Source organism: Lactuca serriola, chromosome 8, assembly GCF_051521515.1.
Source record: "Lactuca serriola cultivar US96UC23 chromosome 8, Lser_US96UC23_V15, whole genome shotgun sequence".
Taxonomy (NCBI): Eukaryota; Viridiplantae; Streptophyta; class Magnoliopsida; order Asterales; family Asteraceae; genus Lactuca; species Lactuca serriola.
The window spans coordinates 132,171,319-132,191,127 of NC_136415.1; the positions used below are offsets into that span (position 1 = coordinate 132,171,319).

Genomic DNA, 19,809 nt, shown 5'->3' on the forward strand with positions numbered 1-19,809 from the left:
TTGAATAAGCTAACAGTGAAGAGCCGTTATCCACTCTCGAGGATTGATGATTTTTTTGACCAGCTTCAGGGTGCATCTTGGTTTTCCAAGATTGATATGCATTCGGGTTACCATTAGATAAAGGTCAGAGATGAGGATATGCAAAAGACGATCTTCCGGACTCGTTATGGTCATTACGAGTTCGTGGTGATGCCCTTCAGGGTCACCAATGCTCCAGCTGCGTTCATGGACCTCATGAACTGTGTATACAAGTCGATGTTGGATTAGTTTGTGATTGTATTCATTGATGATATCATGGTCTATTCCAAGACATAGGAGCTACGTGAGGAGCACTTGAGAGAGATTTTGGAGACTCTAAATAGGGAAAGACTTTTTGTGAAGTTCTCCAAGTGTGAGTTCTGGTTGCGGGAGGTGTAGTTTCTGACTTTCTAGGCACCTTGTTAACCAGAATGGTATTATGTTCGATATGGCGAAGGTCGAGGTCGTGATGAGATGGGAGGTTTTGAGGTCTCCATCTAAGATTCGAAGTTTCCTTGGGTTAGCAGGTTACTATCGGAGATTTATCCAGGATTTCTATAAGATATCGGTTCCTCTGACTCGGTTGACGAATAAGATCATCACTTTTCACTAGGGGCCTGAGCAGCAAGCAGCTTTTGAGACCCTGAGGTAAAGATTGTGTGAGGCACCGATTTTGACCCTTCTGAAGGGTGTTGAGGACATAATGGTTTATTGTGATGTGTCGATCACGGGTTTGGGTGCAGTTTTGATGCAGAGGGGTTGCATGATCGCTTACGCCTCGAGGCAGTTGAAGTCTCATGAGGCGAATTATCTGACGCATGATTTCGAGATGGGGATGTGGTTTTCACCCTCAAGATTTGGTGACATTACCTTTATGGGGTCCGCTGTACTATTTACATGGATCACAAAATCTTGAGGTATCTGATGGATCAACCAAATCTGAAAATGAGGCATCGTCGGTGGTTTGATATGGTGAAGGATTATGATTGTGAGATTCTTTACCATTTGGGGAATGCCAATGTGGTGGCCGATGCTCTTAGCCGCATGGCGGTCGCGACTCCGATCAGGGATATTTTTTTGACGATGACCGTGATTACCCCACTTTTGGAGCATATTCGTGAGGCTCAGATCGAGGCTATGAAGGAAGAGCACCGGAAGAGTGAACACATAGTGGGTCAGGTGGTTTCCTTTGATTATGATAGTCAAGGGTTATTAACTCTTCATCAGAGAGTATGGGTTTCATATTGGGGTGGTGCGCGCCAGGTTCTAATGTAGGAGACACACAAATTGAGGTTCTCCATTCATCATGGGGCAATAAAGACGTATAAAGATCTTCGTCCTGAGTATTAGTGGTCATGCAGGAAGCAGGATGTAGCTTGGTATGTGGAGAGATGCTTGACTTGCAGGAAATTCAAGGTCGGGCATCAGCGACCTCATGGAAAGATGCAGCCATTGGATATTCCATTTTGAAATGAGAAGAGATTACTATGGATTTCATTATGAAGTTGCCTCATACTGCACACAGAGTATATTCGATTTGGGTCATCGTGGATCGATTAACCAAGAACGTGCATTTCATTCTGATTCATGATAGTATCTATGCGGAGAAGTTAGTTGAGGTGTACATCAGGAAGGTCGTAGCACAGCATGGGGTGCCATTTTTGGTAGTTTCAAACAAGGTCATCCGTTTCACTTCCAGATTTTGGAAGAGATTCCACGAAGAGTTGGGTACTTGTCTCCATTTCAGTACAGCTTTCCATCCGCGGACTAACGGTCAGAGCGAGCGGACTATTCATACATTGGGGGATATGCTTTGGGGCATGTGTTTTGGATTTCGGTGGGAGTTGGGATATGTATCTTCCATTAGCGTAATTTTCGTATAACAACAGCTATCATGTCAGCATCGATCGACCTCCTTTTGATATGGTCTATGGGAGGAAATGTAGGACCTCGATTTGTTGGGGTGAGGTCGTTCAGCGATTCATGGGGAGTACCGAGGTGGTACTCAAGACTACAGAGTTGATTCGGCAGGTTCGGAGTAAACTCCAGACAACTCAGAGTCGGCAGAAGAGTTATGCTGACAAGTGCCAAGTAGATCTAGATTTCCAGGTTTGGGACATGGTTCTCCTGAAAGTGTCACCTTGGAAAGGTGCCATCCGATTCAGGAAGAGGGCAAAATTGGGCCCCAATTATATTGGTTCTTTTAGGGTTTTGGCCCGGGTGGGCCGGGTTGCTGATCGCATGGATCCTCCTGGGGAGCTTAGTCAGATCCATAGCACGTTCCATGTCTATCAATTGCAGAAGTGCTTAGTATATGATTTTGCGGTGGTTCCACTGGGGGATATTCAGGTGGATGATCGCATGAATTATATTAAGAGACCGGTGGAAATTCATGACCGGAAGACAAAAACCTTGAGGAACAAGGTTGGTGAAATTCCATTGGTAGCATCGCAAGGGTTCAGAATGGACGTGGGAGCCGGAGGACGAGATGAGGGAGCACTGCCCAGAGTTATTTGAGGCAGCGGACTTCGAGGATGAAGTATTTCAATTGGGGGAGAATTGAAACATTCGAAATGAATTCGTATGTTTCCTTTAACTCTTTTATTGTAATAACTTTGCACTTTAGTCCCTAGCTTAGTATGTGGGGCGTACCCTATGGGTACGTTGAGCATATCGGCTCTCCTCCGGATCGCGGATGCACCCACGTACGTGGGAGAACACGAGGTGTACTTTGGCCAACTTAAAACCCTAATTTTTAGGGTTTTACCCCTATATAATCTTATTATTTCCCATGAGCTTAGCCTCTTACCAGCCGTCATATCTCCTAAACCCTAATTTCGACCCTTAGCCACCATTTTTGTGCTCTTGAGCTCTTATGAAGAATATTGGTGTATTCTTATACATTTTGAAGTGATAGAACGATATTGAAGACTCATTACTTGGAGTGAAGCTTAAAGATCCAGAATTAGCACTTTTTTGCAAGCCATTGAAGGTATAAGGTTTTTAGCTTGATAAATCCTTGTGTGGATCCAGTTTGGGTTGATTTATGACTTATTTTGGTCCCTTTTGGTTGGTCCTTGTGAGTAAAGGTCATTCCAAGAGTTTAGCCTCTAGATCTGGACGTTTTAGAGGTCTCTGATGCATAAAAATGTCACCTTTATGGGTTTTGTATATCCATGCAACAAAGCTGATGTCTAATTTTATGGAGCTAAGATGCTAGATTTGGACTTTGGAGTATTTTTAGCCATGCAAAGGCTTAAAGCCTTCGACTTTATGGGTTAGGACCTTAATATGAAGATATCTTGTGGATTAGATAGTAAGTTCTGAAGTGATTAAGTCATTTGGCCAAAGATTTGGGATCAGACCGGTATGTGGGGCGTACTCCTGGGTACGCTAAGCATACCGGTTGTGAGTCCGTGTTTGCATTGATTGCGTACGCAACTCGTACGAGCTTGGTACGCCAAGCGTACGTTAGTCTGGGCCGAAGAGATTGCGGAATGCAGATTTGTATTTTTGGGCCATGCTTTAAACCATTAAGATTTGGGCCTTTGTATGGCCATTAGACTACTGATTTTGGACTTGCTTGTACTTTTGGGCTTCCTTTGATTTAGGCACATAATGGGTTTTGGGCCCAATTTGGAAGATTGGTCCATATTGGGCTTTAGGTTGCCAAATAGGAATTGGGTCTTTTAAATATTGGATTGGGCCTTGGTTTTAGGCTATGTAAGAACAAGGATAAAATGGTATTTTACCCTGGTTATAGGCTAGGCAGCTTAGACTCTTGGTCTTGGGTCGGGATCCAATTATTAATTGGACATTATTTCGATGATGATAGCACAGGGATCTTCCGGACCAGCTGACGATTTTTATTTGAGTGTTTCAGCAGCTAGAGGTGAGTTTCCTCACTGTGTTTAGTGGGTCGAAGGAACCAATGCCAACTCATGGTTTGTTAAGTTAGGATGCTAGATGTTTGCGTGACTCTTGCATGTGTTATGTGCTTGTATGCTAGAGGTAAGTTTCATCACTGTGTTTAGCAGGTTGAAGGCACTAAGATCGGCTCATGGTTTGTTATGTTAGGATGTTAGATGTTTGCGTGACTCTTGCATGTGTTATATGCTTGTATGCTTACCGGGTGGGGACCGATGACCATTTTGTATGCTATTTATCTTTGTGGTTATTGCATGTGTTATGTGTTTATCTGTTTATTTGTTATATGTATATCGGGCGAGTCCCGATGACTAACAGATATGTATACCAAGCAGGGCCCTTTATGTGTTTATTATGTATGGTAAGTGGTGTTTTGAGGAACTCACTAAACTTTGTGCTTACGGTTTTCAGTCTATGCTTCAGGTACTTCTGGTTCGAAGGGGAATACTTGGGATGATTGCAGTGCACACACCACCTCATTCCGCATTTTGTGATTACTCTGATGTTTTATGATGTATTTGCTACACTTTATTCCACCATCGTTTCATGATGAGGTTTTGGATAATAATTTTATTAATTGAAAAACGAAATTTTTTTGGATAATGGTTTCATTATGATGTATTTGCTACACTTAGTTCTACCATGGTCTGTACTTTGTAACCAATGTTTCTGTATCGATTATGACATCCTTAGAATTTTATTGAGACAATCACTTGTACTCAAAATATTTCAAATGTATTGGGAATTTCCGCATCAATGATAATATAATTTTAATAAGCATAAAAGAAAAGTTTTAATTGGGAATTTTTGCATCAATGATAATAGAGGTAAAAACATTCTTCACAATCCTTCTCCATTGCTAGTATACTATGCAACCAACATCGTCATATTCTCATAAAACCACCCCCATCGCAGCTGACAACCACCACCGTTTACTCCTCACCAAGCTCTAATCGGAGACATATCCATTGTCGCCGTCAGCCAACAATCACCAATTGAATTGGAATTCACAATCGAAGACATCTCAAATGATCGATTCCCCTGTCCTAAAATCACGTATTCTGTTCCAATCGAACGAACAAACCAGCTTTAGTGTTAGTTTGGATGTTGTTGCGATCAACAATCGGCTTTACACTATAAAAAAATTCACGATGAAAGTTTGAATCATCAGCAACACCATCTCCACTTCCGGATATAAAGCTATTTCTCTTAATTGTTGAGGCTATGAACTATAAGATCCAGCTTCCTATACAAAGAAATTTGGATTCTCCGATCCCATCGATGATCTTTTCGTAATCCTTGATTTTTTTGGAATTGGTAAGGTGCGTCAACTCATTGGAGCGATTGATTGTTTATTCCAACAGTTCATACATATCACCGTTTCTGCCAAATTTCCTAATGTGTTTTTGATTACTAATTCAACCCAGTTTAATGAATTTTAGTGTGTATTCACTCCCAGGTGTAGGTAAATCATGTTTGTTGTTGCAATTCACCGACATGAGGTTTTAACCAGTTCATGACTTGACTATTAGAGTCGAATTTAGTGGTCGTATGGTCGCCATTGATGGTAGGCCCATTAAGCTTCATATTTGGATATTGTTTGTGTTTTTTAACTTGTATCATTTGCTTGATCCTTGTTGCTACTATTTAAATGACTTCTAGTTTCCTAATTCTTCAATCGATCATGCCATGTAATATGTAGATTTTTACTTTTTTCTGCGTACTTTCTTGATGATCATTATATGATTCATGAATTAATTTAATATGCGTCAGGATAGCCAAGAATCATTCAAATCAATCGCCAGATCGTATTGCAGAGGAGCAGCCAAAGCTCTTTTGGTTTATGGCATCAACATGTAGCTATGAAATCATATCATATGTAACGGTTTTTGTATATACAAGTTAAAGTTGTATTCATTATCTATTTTGTTTAACTGATTTCATGAGAAAAATATTCAATCATATAGTTGGATGGTTTTAAGATGCAAGACAACATGCCAATCCCAACATGACAATCATAGGTCTCCAACCACTATTTGTGCCAATAGTAGAACATTGATTGTTTCGTAGAAAAAGATGACTCTTTTGCTTTTAAAAAAAAATTAAAGATCATTGGTTATGAATCATTTAAAATAAAAATAATTGACATATTGGATCTCATATTTATAATATGTCTCTAACGCCTTGTTCCTGGGTTCTACTTAAGGAGAGATACGGATTGATATGGAGGGAAAGTGAGGGATGTCGAAGGAAAATCGTGTTCCTAAGTTTCATTAATGGAATGAAAGTGAGGGAAAAGAAATGATTTTGGAGCCATATTTTCCTTCGAAATTAGGCAAATTTGGGAAGAAAGTGAGGGAAAAGAAAATCTTTAAGTTTATTTTCTTTTTCCTCCTACCTCGGGAACACAAAAACTTAAAATTTTCCTTTTATTTCATTCAAATTAGAGAACATGGAATAAATTCTTTCATATCCTTTTCTTTCTCTCAATATTTTACTTTCCTTTACTTTATTGAATTAAAAAAAATACCTTGTATAAGCTTATGTTAACAACTAGTTGTGAGACCCATGTATTACATAGGTTAATTTAAAAAAAATATATATGAAGGTTTAAATAATTGAGAAGTATGAATTTATAAGAAAATAAGAAAAATAATTAATTATTAAAATTGAAATATTTTTTATCTTTTAAATTTAAACAAATAATTAAAATAAATATACAAAAGAAACAAATGAACTTTAATTTAAAATTTTCTAAAATAGAAGGTAAGTTCATTAATGAAATTGATATTTATTTATTATATTTATTGCAATTATTAATTAAAATATTATATGGAATGTAATAAAATAGAAAAAAACTCATAGAATGAGATGTGAAAGAAAATTAATTCAAAACTAGAGGGGTTTCCCGCGCGTTGCGCGGGATGAAACGTATCGTTTGTGAGACAAATAGACAACATGTAATTTAGTAACTCTCATGTAAAAACCTCACGATAATACGTATTGGATCATACAAAGATATTAATGTAAGGATAAAAGAAATGAAGCATCATGTTATAGATTGCCTTCCTTTATTGGTTACAGCAACAACATCAGTTCCAAAAGCGACAGCTACCCAGACCACATAACTTGAAAATCCACAGAACTTCAATCCCAATCTTTATGCATCCACAATGACATCATCTTTTCTGATTCCAAGCACCCACAATGTTTGGAGCCTTATTACGGATGGTATTCACATACTGGAAGGGCATTTTCGACTTTTAAAATATATGTTGCTGAAAAAAGTAAAATGGTTATCTTAATATATAATTCCTTACTCTGAAGGTTGTTTTGTACCAAGTGTTTATCTTGATTCTTGTGGTCCAATAATAATAATATATTAATACCCGTATTTGTCCACAAAGAAGGAGAGACATGTCAAGGAAAATTATCTTTTTAGAGCCATATTGTGACATCCCCAAAATCTCGGCCAGAAAAAACCGATTTTCATTTATGCTTTTAAATAATTTCAGAGTAAATCCTTTTGATTTGAAAGAGTTGTGGAATTTGTTCCCAAACAAAACATGATAAAATAATATTTATCAAAGCATTTCATCAAGAGATGCATTATCATTATATAATCAAAACTCGGGATGTCATGTTCCGATACAGACCATAAAGCATAAACGATAAACCTTACAAGTCATTCAACAAATATATACATATACAGACTTGTAAACAAAACAACAAGATGATCCATCCATCTTACGCCCTTGTGCCACTTCCTGTAATACAAATAAAACTGAGTGGGTCAGGCTTGGGAGCCTGGTGAGCATATAGGGTTTTCAACCCACAATAAATAAGTTATATTTAATTTCACCAACCAATCACTATCCCGATTACCCATTCCCGTTATCCTCACTTTACGTCCCTAAAACAACAACTATCTCAAGGGACCTAATCTAGGATTTTCATCGAGACGGACATCACTGCGAAGGGGTTTCCTCAACAATAGATATCCTAAAGGCAACCATGAGGGGGATAGAGTACACCGGTGAACACATCGTTCACAACACCTACAGGTTATGAACCTGCTAGCGTTCCACTGGACTGTCTAGAAAGAGTCCGTGGTCGTTATCCATACTCCATTGAATAACTAGATCAACAACAACAACAACATCGAGGCCTCTCATCTGTTTATTACACACCAACTATCTACCCATGTTCTACCCAACATAATAGTAGATAAAAAAATATATATTTTTTCATACATAGTTTAAAACCTGTATATCATTTTCATTCAATATATATTCCACATAACAGATGAGGCATACCACATAACATGTATTCCATAGAAAACAATTTCAGATCTATGAGATAGAATAAAGTGAATATCCATTCACGCATACAATCACAAAATATACACATAACAAGCATATCGTATAAAATACTTAATAGTTACTCGTTAGAAGAAAGTAACTGCACCCTCACACATATAAACCACAATTTACTTAATACACTCAAACCGCACTTGTATTATTATCGTGTTTATGAAAGGTAGTATACACTCACTTGATCAGAAGATGATCGGACAGCACTACGACTTGCAGAAGTAGTAATCCTCAGCAGATCTGGAAGATCTCCACAAAAATCGAACTTCTCGCGGGCAGAGCTTCGACTCGGGAACCGCACTTCTCGGGATCTTCGGGATCTCGGGACTTGCCTCGGGGCTAGAGTATGATACCGGGGCTTCGGGGTATTTCTGGCACGCAAAACGATGCAAAACGGGAGAGAGAAGAGAAGAAATGAACAAAACTCTCGGCTGCCCTCGCAAGCCTTTTATAGGGGCTGAGCCTCGCACGTACGCGGGGCGTACGCCAGTACGCGGGGCGTACTGGTCCGAGAAACGTCATCGCTTACGTATCCGAAGCCACTTGCTGCGATGTCGACACCTTCGGAGTACGCGGGGCGTACTCCAGTACGCGGCGCGTACCTCGGATCAGATCGATGACTCGCCTTCGGATAAGGCTTCCGAATTTTGATTTAAAAATAAATACAAATTAATTAATAAACTTCGGAAATTCATATCTTCTTCATACGAACTCCGTTTTCGACGTTCTTTATATCCACGGAAAGGTGAGACTACGCTCTACAACTTTCGTTTAGACTCCGTCGGCTAATTTGGACTTTATTATTATTATTTATTTTTAATAGGCCGCGACAGAAAAACTTCGTTATAAATTCATAACTTCTTCGTTTGACGTCCGTTCTCGCCTAACTTTTTATCGCTTCGATACCAACAATGAGATCTTCGATTCTCATTTAGATTGCTTCGGCTAAAAACCGCTCGATCTCAATTCGAGTATTTCAGGCTGCACACCGCTAAGTCGAAACTTCGATAAATCATAACTTCCTCATACGAAGTCAGATTTGGGCGTTCTATATATATTCGAAAACCTCGTTTCAACTACTACAACATTAACCAAAGATATTAAGTTTATTTTACACTTAAATTTTGACGCTTATTTTTATTCTTAATTAATCAGACCACATAATTAAGCAATTAAGCACAAAACACATAATACTCAAATAATACATTCTTATTATTTCAAAATGGGTTACAAAGGTTAACCTAGACTATTACATTGCTAAAAATGGCAAGCCCGGAAACACAGGTGTTACAATTCTCTCCACCTTAGAATGATTTCGTCCCCGGATTCACACATCAACAAACAAATGCGGATAGCGACCCATCATGTCACTCTCCGTCTCTCAAGTGAGATTCGGCCCATTCGTGTGTTTCCATCAGACAAGCACTAACCCAACCATCTTGCGTCGCAATTTCTTAGTCTTTCGGTCAACAATTGCCTCTGGTTCCTCAATCAACCTTTTGTTCTCATCAATTCTCAATTTAGAAATTGGAATTATGTCGGGAACTTCTCCCGTGAACTTCCTCAAATAACACACATGAAAAGTGTTATGAATTCCATTCAGTTCTTCTGGTAGTTCGAGCTTGTAAGCTTGGTTCCCAATCCTCTGAAGAACTTTAAACGGTCCAATAAACCTTGGACTCAACTTTCCCCTTTTACCAAATCTTATAAATCCCTTCCACGGCGAGACTTTAAGCAAAACCGAATCCCCAACCTCAAAAGTTATCGGTCTTCGCTTTTTGTCAGCATAGCTCTTTTGACGATCCTAAGCTGCTAACATTCTTTCCCTAATTATTTTCAACTTTTCAGCAGTTTGATGAACCATCTCCGGTCCCATAAACTGCTTTTCCCCAGCCTCAAGCCAACAAGACGGCGTACGACACTTCTGTCCATACAAAGCTTGGTAAGGTGTCATCTTAATGCTCGAGTGGAAACTATTATTATAGGAAAATTCTACCAACGGTAAATGTTCATCCCAATTACCTAGGAATTCCAGAGTACATGCTCTCAGCATATCTTCAAGTGTTTGTATCGTTCGTTCGCTCTAACCATCAGTCTGCGGATGGTAAGCTGTACTTAAACACAACTTGGTACCCAATTCCTCTTGTAGACTTTTCCAAAATCGTGAGGTGAAACGGCTATCACGATCCGACACAATCGTTAACGGAACACCGTGAAGCTTCACAATTTCCTTCACGTAAGAATTCGCAAGCTTTTCCATAGACCATTTCTCCTTGGCTGCTATGAAATGCGCACTCTTAGTGAATCGATCAACGACCACCCAAATCATGTCGTGACCATTCTTTGTTCTGGGCAGTTTAGTGACAAAATCCATAGCAATGTCTTCCCACTTACCCATAGGCACAGGCAAAGGTTCTAAACTCTCGTACGGTTTCTGATGTTGTGTCTTGACTCTCGCACAAGTCACACACTCGGCCACATACTTTGCAACATCAAGCTTCATCGTCGGCCACCAGTAGTAGGGTTTCAGGTCCCTATACATTTTAGTGCTACCCGGATGAATCGAGTACATGGTCTTGTGAGCTTCTTCCATCAGAAGATCTCTGACTCCTCCTGTCTTAGGTATCCAAATCCGATCTTGGAACACCTTCAGTCCATGACTGTTTACACCGAACACCAACGTTTTGCCCAAACGTTCCTCCTTTCGGTCATTCTTCTCAGAAGCTTCGCTTTGAGCTTTCTTTATACTTTCCAAAATAGTCGAGACAACTTCAATTCTCAACGCTCTTGGTCTTCTCCTTTCAAGATTGACTTTCCGACTGAGACCATCAGCAACAATATTAGCTTTACCGGGGTGGTAAAGTATCTCGCAGTCGTAGTCCTTAAGTAATTCTAGCCAGCGTCGTTGCCTCATATTCAATTCTTTCTGATTAAAGAGATATTGGAGACTCTTATGATCAGTGAAAAGTTTGCACTTCGTGCCATAGAGGTAATGCCTCCATATTTTCAGAGCAAAAACTACCGCTGCCAACTCCAAATCATGAGTCAGGTAGTTCTTTTCATGCTCTTTCATCCGTCGAGACGCATATGCTATCACCTTTTCTCTTTGGGTCAAAACACAACCCAATCCAACACCAGACGCATCGCTATAGACAGCGAAGTCTTCAACTCCATCGGGTAGAGAAAGTATCGGTGCCTCGCATAGCTTCTCCTTTAGCTTCTCGAATGCTTCTTTATGCTTCTCACTCCAAGCATAAGTAGCTCCTTTGTGGGTCAAAGCTGTCAACGGAGTAGCAATCGAAGAAAAGCTTTGGATAAACCTTCGGTAATATCCGGCTAATCCTAAAAAGCTTCGAATCTCCGTGGGACTTTTCGGTTGTTCCCACTTCGTTACAGCTTCAATCTTTGCTGGATCAACCATTATCCCTTCTTGGTTGACTACGTGACCCAAGAATTGGACTTCATGAATCCAAAAATCACATTTGGAGAACTTTGCATAAAGCTTCTCCTTTTTCAAAACTTCTAACACTTCCCGCAAGTGTCTGCCATGCTCCTCCTGGATTTTCGAGTAAATCAGAATGTCGTCTATGAACACTATCACGGATTTATCAAGGAAAGGATTACAAACCCTATTCATCAAATCCATGAACGCTGCCGGAGCATTGGTTAGTCCAAACGACATAACCATGAACTCGTAGTGTCCATATCTAGTTCTGAATGCAGTCTTCTCGATATCTTGCTCTCTTACATTTAGCTGATGATATCCTGACCTTAGATCGATCTTCGAGAAATAGCTCGAACCTTGCAATTGATCAAACAGGTCATCAATCCTCGGCAACGGATATCTATTCTTTATTGTTGCCTTGTTCAGCTCTCAGTAATCAATGCACATTCTTATACTTCCATCTTTCTTCTTTACGAATAACACCGGAGCTCCCCAGGGTGAGGAACTAGGTCTAATGAAACCTTTGTCCAATAACTCCTGAAGTTGCATCATTAGCTCCTTCATCTACGTTGGTGCTAATCGATAAGGTGCTTTTGCAATTGGCGTTGTTCCTGGCAACAAGTCAATTACGGAATTCCACTTGTCGATCTGGTGGTAATCCAGGAAGATCTTCGGGAAATACTTCCGGATAATCACACACCACTGGAATATTCTGCATCACCTTCTTTTCCTTCTTAGCATCAATCACGAATGCTAAATATGATGTACATCCCTTGGTCAAACATTTTCTGGCTTTCATCAATGAAATGATTCCAGAATTCACTCTGCGTTTATCTCCATACACCATAAACGAATCTTTCCCAGGCGGGTTTACTTTGACTATTTTCTTCCTGCATAAAATTTCGGCGTCGTTGGCGCTAAGCCATTCCATTCCCAATACGATGTCGAAACCATTAAGTTCGATAGGCAATAATTCCTCGTGGAACTTATTCCCATTCAGATCAATTAAGATGTTTTTCATGCGATAGCTAACAGGTACAAACTTGCCACTAGCAACTTCGACTAATAAGGCATTATCTAGTCTAACAACAGGCAAAGCTAGCTTTCTACCAAATTCATGCGATATAAAGGAGTAGTTGGCTCCAGAATCAAATAAAATTTGGGCAGGCAATTCGTTAACGAGAAAGGTACCTGAAGCGACATCAGCTTCATCTTTAGTAGCTTCCAGTGTCATCTGGAATGCTCTCGCCTTTGGCTTTGGCGGAATGTTGGGTCTAGCTGCCTCCTTCTTCTTCGAGCAGTCCATCAACATATGACCCTCCTCATCACAACCATAGCAAACTTTCTTTGTGAGGGTACACTCATTGGCATAGTGCCCTGGCTTTCCACACTTGTAGCATGTGTTCGGCACCTCACATTTTCCATGATGCTTCTTCTTACATTTGTCGCACCATTTCGCTTCACCTCCACTTCCCCTCGAACCAGACTTCGAGAACTTGTTTTTCTTGTTGGACCCTGAAGTTCCATCGAACTTCCTCTTTTCACCAACATCTATTCTTTCCAGACCCTTTTCCTTCTGTTGGGCCTCCACATTCTTAGTTGCACGAACAGCCGTTTTCAGAGTAGTTGCCATTTTGACTGTCGGACCAAAGTCGGCAGGCAGTCCATTAGCAAACCTCTCAATCTTGGAGAGTTCCGTTGGCACTAGGTACGGAAACAACTTCATCTTCTCAGTAAATGCAATAGCATAGTCATCTATGCTCATCTTCCCCTTCTTCAAGTTTTGGAACTCATTGTTCAGATCAATCAGATCTATCTCTGAACAATACTGCACCCTTAGTTGTTCCAAGAACTCCTCCCATGACATTTTCAGGGCTTCTCCTCGTGGCATAGTATCTGCCAACAACTTCCACCAACTCAAGACTCCAGTCTTCAGTTGTCTAACCGCAAAGACGGTCTTCTGTTTGTTGCTACAGTCGCAACTTTCAAATACCATCTCCATCTCGGAGATCCAATCCATTATTTCAACAGGCTTTGGGCTCCCAGAAAGACTTGGCGGTTTGGCGCCCAAGAAGTTCTTGTACATTCGCCCATCCTTGTTGTTTCTCCTTTCTGGATCGTTCCTTCGTTCCCCTTGAGTCCCAACTTGACTCATGATGCGACTATTGTTCCCTTCCTCCGATTGCTCGGGAATCAATTCAGGTTCCTCAATAGGTATGATAGGTTCATCCCTATTATTATGCAACATTTGTCGCATCTCCTCCCTTTGTTCGGCTAGCATAGCCCGGATCATGGCTTGCACCGCAGCCATTGTTATTGGTTCTGGTGCTGCTGCTACAACAGGTATCTGCTCAATCACTGGCGGTTGATTCCTGTTTTCATCCGCGTTTCCAACGCCACTCCTTGTTCTCACCATTTTGATCTACACACCGAATAATTTCACCTTATTACTCCAAACGATTACATGCTAGTTCTAATATCGTATACATACGCTTAGAATCCTAAACACATAAACCTTCAGATCCGGTTGGCAACAAACCGTAGATCCGAACAAACAATATCATATATGGCAACATATAACATTTAGCACATAAAAGCATTTTAGGCAACTTTCCTAAAATAAACTAGTGCTCGTGTCTAAAATTTATCAGACACACATCTCCCAATCTCCACTTAGCATCTTAAGTTTAAGTCTAGAAATCCTACAAATTCCTAGTTCGCTTAAACTAATGCTCTGATACCAACTGTGACATCCCCAAAATCTCGGCCAGAAAAGACCGATTTTCATTTATGCTTTTAAATAATTTCAGAGTAAATCCTTTTGATTTGAAAGAGTTGCGGAATTTGTTCCCAAACAAAACATGATAAAATAATATTTATCAAAGCATTTCATCAAGAGATGCATTATCATTATATAATCAAAACTCGGGATGTCATGTTCCGATACAGACCATAAAGCATAAACGATAAACCTTACAAGTCATTCAACAAATATATACATATACAGACTTGTAAACAAAACAACAAGATGATCCATCCATCTTACGCCCTTGTGCCACTTCCTGTAATACAAATAAAACTGAGTGGGTCAGGCTTGGGAGCCTGGTGAGCATATAGGGTTTTCAACCCACAATAAATAAGTTATATTTAATTTCACCAACCAATCACTATCCCGATTACCCATTCCCGTTATCCTCACTTTACGTCCCTAAAACAACAACTATCTCAAGGGACCTAATCTAGGATTTTCATCGAGACGGACATCACTGCGAAGGGGTTTCCTCAACAATAGATATCCTAAAGGCAACCATGAGGGGGATAGAGTACACCGGTGAACACATCGTTCACAACACCTACAGGTTATGAACCTGCTAGCGTTCCACTGGACTGTCTAGAAAGAGTCCGTGGTCGTTATCCATACTCCATTGAATAACTAGATCAACAACAACAACAACATCGAGGCCTCTCATCTGTTTATTACACACCAACTATCTACCCATGTTCTACCCAACATAATAGTAGATAAAAAAATATATATTTTTTCATACATAGTTTAAAACCTGTATATCATTTTCATTCAATATATATTCCACATAACAGATGAGGCATACCACATAACATGTATTCCATAGAAAACAATTTCAGATCTATGAGATAGAATAAAGTGAATATCCATTCACGCATACAATCACAAAATATACACATAACAAGCATATCGTATAAAATACTTAATAGTTACTCGTTAGAAGAAAGTAACTGCACCCTCACACATATAAACCACAATTTACTTAATACACTCAAACCGCACTTGTATTATTATCGTGTTTATGAAAGGTAGTATACACTCACTTGATCAGAAGATGATCGGAAAGCACTACGACTTGCAGAAGTAGTAATCCTCAGCAGATTTGGAAGATCTCCACAAAAATCGAACTTCTCGCGGGCAGAGCTTCGGCTCGGGAACCGCACTTCTTGGGATCTTCGGGATCTCGGGACTTGCCTCGGGGCTAGAGTATGATACCGGGGCTTCGGGGTATTTCTGGCACGCAAAACGATGCAAAACAGGAGAGAGAAGAGAAGAAATGAACAAAACTCTCGGCTGCCCTCGCAAGCCTTTTATAGGGGCTGAGCCTCGCACGTACGCGGGGCGTACTGGTCCGAGAAACGTCATCGCTTACGTATCCGAAGCCACTTGCTGCGATGTCGACACCTTCGGAGTACGCGGGGCGTACTCCAGTACGCGGCGCGTACCTCGGATCAGATCGATGACTCGCCTTCGGATAAGGCTTCCGAATTTTGATTTAAAAATAAATACAAATTAATTAATAAACTTCGGAAATTCATATCTTCTTCATACGAACTCCGTTTTCGACGTTCTTTATATCCACGGAAAGGTGAGACTACGCTCTACAACTTTCGTTTAGACTCCGTCGGCTAATTTGGACTTTATTATTATTATTTATTTTTAATAGGCCGCGACAGAAAAACTTCGTTATAAATTCATAACTTCTTCGTTTGACGTCCGTTCTCGCCTAACTTTTTATCGCTTCGATACTAACAATGAGATCTTTGATTCTCATTTAGATTGCTTCGGCTAAAAACCGATCGATCTCAATTCGAGTACTTCAGGCTGCACACCGCTAAGTCGAAACTTCGATAAATCATAACTTCCTCATACGAAGTCAGATTTGGGCGTTCTATATATATTCGAAAACCTCGTTTCAACTACTACAACATTAACCAAAGATATTAAGTTTATTTTACACTTAAATTTTGACGCTTATTTTTATTCTTAATTAATCAGACCACATAATTAAGCAATTAAGCACAAAACACATAATACTCAAATAATACATTCTTATTATTTCAAAATGGGTTACAAAGGTTAACCTAGACTATTACATTGCTAAAAATGGCAAGCCCGAAAACACAGGCGTTACACATATTTGCCAGTTCCCATGTTATTAGTTGTTTCATTTTCATCAAATAAAACATGTATAATTATAAAGTCTGTTATGCAACACACAGTGGAGACACACAATTGCAAAATGTAAGCAAGGTCAAAATGGCAATTAATGAAAAAAAACTAAGTAATTACCTTATAACATAGTTTTTTTTATTTCTGTGGGATTGCATAATTTTCTGCAAATAAATTAAGTGAACTTATCGGAAGGTACTTCCAAGTCGAGTTCTAATCAGCCTAAACAGATTTATTGATGTAATGTAAACCAATAGCATAAGCCATTAGTAACTAATTATGGTGCCTTTTGACAATTTCAAGGGGCAGGGTAACAATTCAGATTCATAATTATTAATCTAATTACTACAATGTTAAGATAAGAAGTTTTTATAGTATTTTTGACATTTTCAAATGGTCATTCAGTCTATAGAAAAGCAAAACAACCTTTATGTATAAGACACTTTATCCATAGAAACACAATTACCTATACAAGACCTGCTTGGTATAAAATCATAAGTTCAAGAAAAATTAAAAGTCGTGAGACTACTTACTGGTGTCACGATATCTCTAATGAAATGATGGAAGACCATTGCTTTACACATGCACTCCGGTTCTGTTGAAAACAAAATAGGCACAAGTGAGAAGGATATTAATTAAGTTAAGTCTGTCATGTTGTTTCACGGGCTTCCAAGTTAAGCCATGTCAAATTGTCAATGTTTCCTATTGCTCGACAGAAATTAGTACTGAAGATCCTACATAATAAACATATTAATGAAAGCTGTTTTAAATGGGGTTATGAGCTTTCTTAGTTTTACTTTACTCAATACAAAATTATAACTTTTCCATGGAACCTTAAAGTAAGGAGCAAAAGTGAAAAAGGTTTTGAGTGCCAACTAAACACGGTAAAAAGAAGGAATCTCAGTCAATTTCAATTCCACACGAATTCTATTTTATTCGTTGATACAGAGATGACACTCTTTCTTCCAGTGATGTGATGATGCTAGCGATGCTCTCAATATCAGTTAACATTAATGAAGCAATGGTAGCTACCTGAAGTCGAATTTTATCTTTCTCTTCCTCTTTTTATTCCTCTTCTCTCCGTGTTTCCTCTACATTTAGACCAAGGGAGGCAACACACTTAGAAAACCAATTGAAACCAAAAGAAAGCGTACTGTGGAAAAAACAAAACGTACTGTAAGAAATTAAAAGGTTAAGGTTTACCTGAGAAAACCAATTGAAGCATCTATTATGAAAGAAAATCATTAAAATCTTAAGTTCCAGCAAACGGTAAATTGATTATAGCAAGGAGTCGAAACTTATCACAATTATAAGCTCCAAACTTCACATCCAGGTTGTTGAACAATAGTCCATTTCCAGTTTCAGTGAGCAAAGCATCTTAGAGAGAAGAGAGAAAGCCGAATGTATAGTTAGAAATATATATATATATATATATATATATATAGAGAGAGAGAGAGAGAGAGAGAGAGAGAGAGATGAATGAAGAAGGTAAGAGATGGAGCGGTGGAGACATAGTGGCGGGCCGGTGTTTAATGGAGATCCTCCTACCTGTGTCAAAATGTGCATACAGTCGAGGTTAAAAAAGAGATACACGAATCGATAAAGAGACAGATGAGATAGAAAGAAGTACCTAATAGTGCCGAAGGCTTTCCAGAGCAAGAACGAAATTGGTGTCGATCAATTTTAAAACATTTGTACAGCGGTGGAGACTTGAAGCATTTGTAACGATGAAGGAGGCGGTAGAGAAGGGGCGATGCTGAAGTGAGAGAGGGGTAGGAACATCGATTAGGAATTAGCCAACATCGGCTTGTACCCCGCTGAGAAATAGAGGATCGTCTAATTCGGGATGCAATGGCGCCTATGCTCTTCGGTTTGTGGGAGCAGCATCTACAAAATTTAGGGATTAAATTTAGGTCTACAAATCATACAAATCGAGATTCAAAGTGAAGTTTAGAGAACGAAAAACAAACATGTTGCAAGATGGCGCTGGCTACGTTATAGAATACTTCATCGACTACACCACCAACATCAGCGACCATCACTCATGCAATCACTGTTGCCCTGGTGGCGTACGACGGGTCGATTTTGCCGCCGATGCGATGAGGTTTCTGGAAAGAAATCAGAGTGCATAGCAGGAGAGGTGGGTTGGGGAAAGTGGTGGCTGAATAGAAACATGGAAGAGGAAAACGTAACGAACCGAAGCAGACGGTGGTGATGGCGGTGCTCAATTGGCTATTTCGTCAAAGTGAGAGAAGTCGACATTCTTAGTGAAGGTGTGTGGTTGTTTTCAGGATTCCTTCATCGATAAAACAAATAGGGTATAATCAACCTCTGATGTCTGCCTCCCGCTTTCCTGTGAGGAACCAAATTTCCTCTGTTTCAAACATTTTCTGTCTCTCGTTCCATACTATCTTCGCCGCCGCTGGTCAGCCACTACCCGTCGTCATATATAATCGATTGAGGGAAAACGGTGGATAAAACGGGATAGGGGATAGAACTGGAATCGGAAGAGATTGGATAAGAGAGTGGTGGGAAGGATCCGGAAGCGGATAAAACAAACGATGATGAAACACGTGTACAGAAGAATGTAAATATCTCCATAAAAATACCCATGTACAAAAACAAAACGAAAAAAGCACATCCAAGGGCCATTATTGCCAAACAACTGTCAGCTTTACTATTCCTGACCTTCTTTAATATATATTAATAATTGAGGGACTATTTATATCAATCCTTTAGCCACTTTTTAATATACATATATTAATATAGGGATAATGTCATAAAAAGCCTTAATTTTGTAAAAAAAAAGTCGGTTTTACCCTCCGACGGGTTTTTGTGTCATTAATGCCGCATACTTGTCTCACTTTTTGCGTTTATGCCAAATACCCGGTTGCAAGAGGGTTTACCGGTTACCCCTCTACTTACCCCTCAACTTTTCCCCCCGTTTCTTAACCCCATTTACCAAACGACGAAGCTGGGTTTTTGAAGAAGAACATCACGAAAACAAAATCAGATTTGTACACCAAATGACAACGTCGAAATCAAATTCAAGCTGGAGTGGCACATCA

At 39.6% G+C, this 19,809-nt stretch overlaps 1 long non-coding RNA gene across 1 annotated transcript; it reads right to left on the minus strand.

Moving 5' to 3' along the window:
* Window positions 1–6,864: 6,864 nt before the first annotated feature.
* On the minus strand, window positions 6,865–18,646 carry LOC145071038 (uncharacterized). Its single transcript, XR_013690197.1, has 5 exons — window positions 18,372–18,646; window positions 17,945–18,118; window positions 17,774–17,832; window positions 17,275–17,336; window positions 6,865–7,223 (listed from the first exon to the last, which is right to left on the minus strand). It is a non-coding gene; the product is annotated as an uncharacterized LOC145071038 (long non-coding RNA).
* Window positions 18,647–19,809: the final 1,163 nt, after the last annotated feature.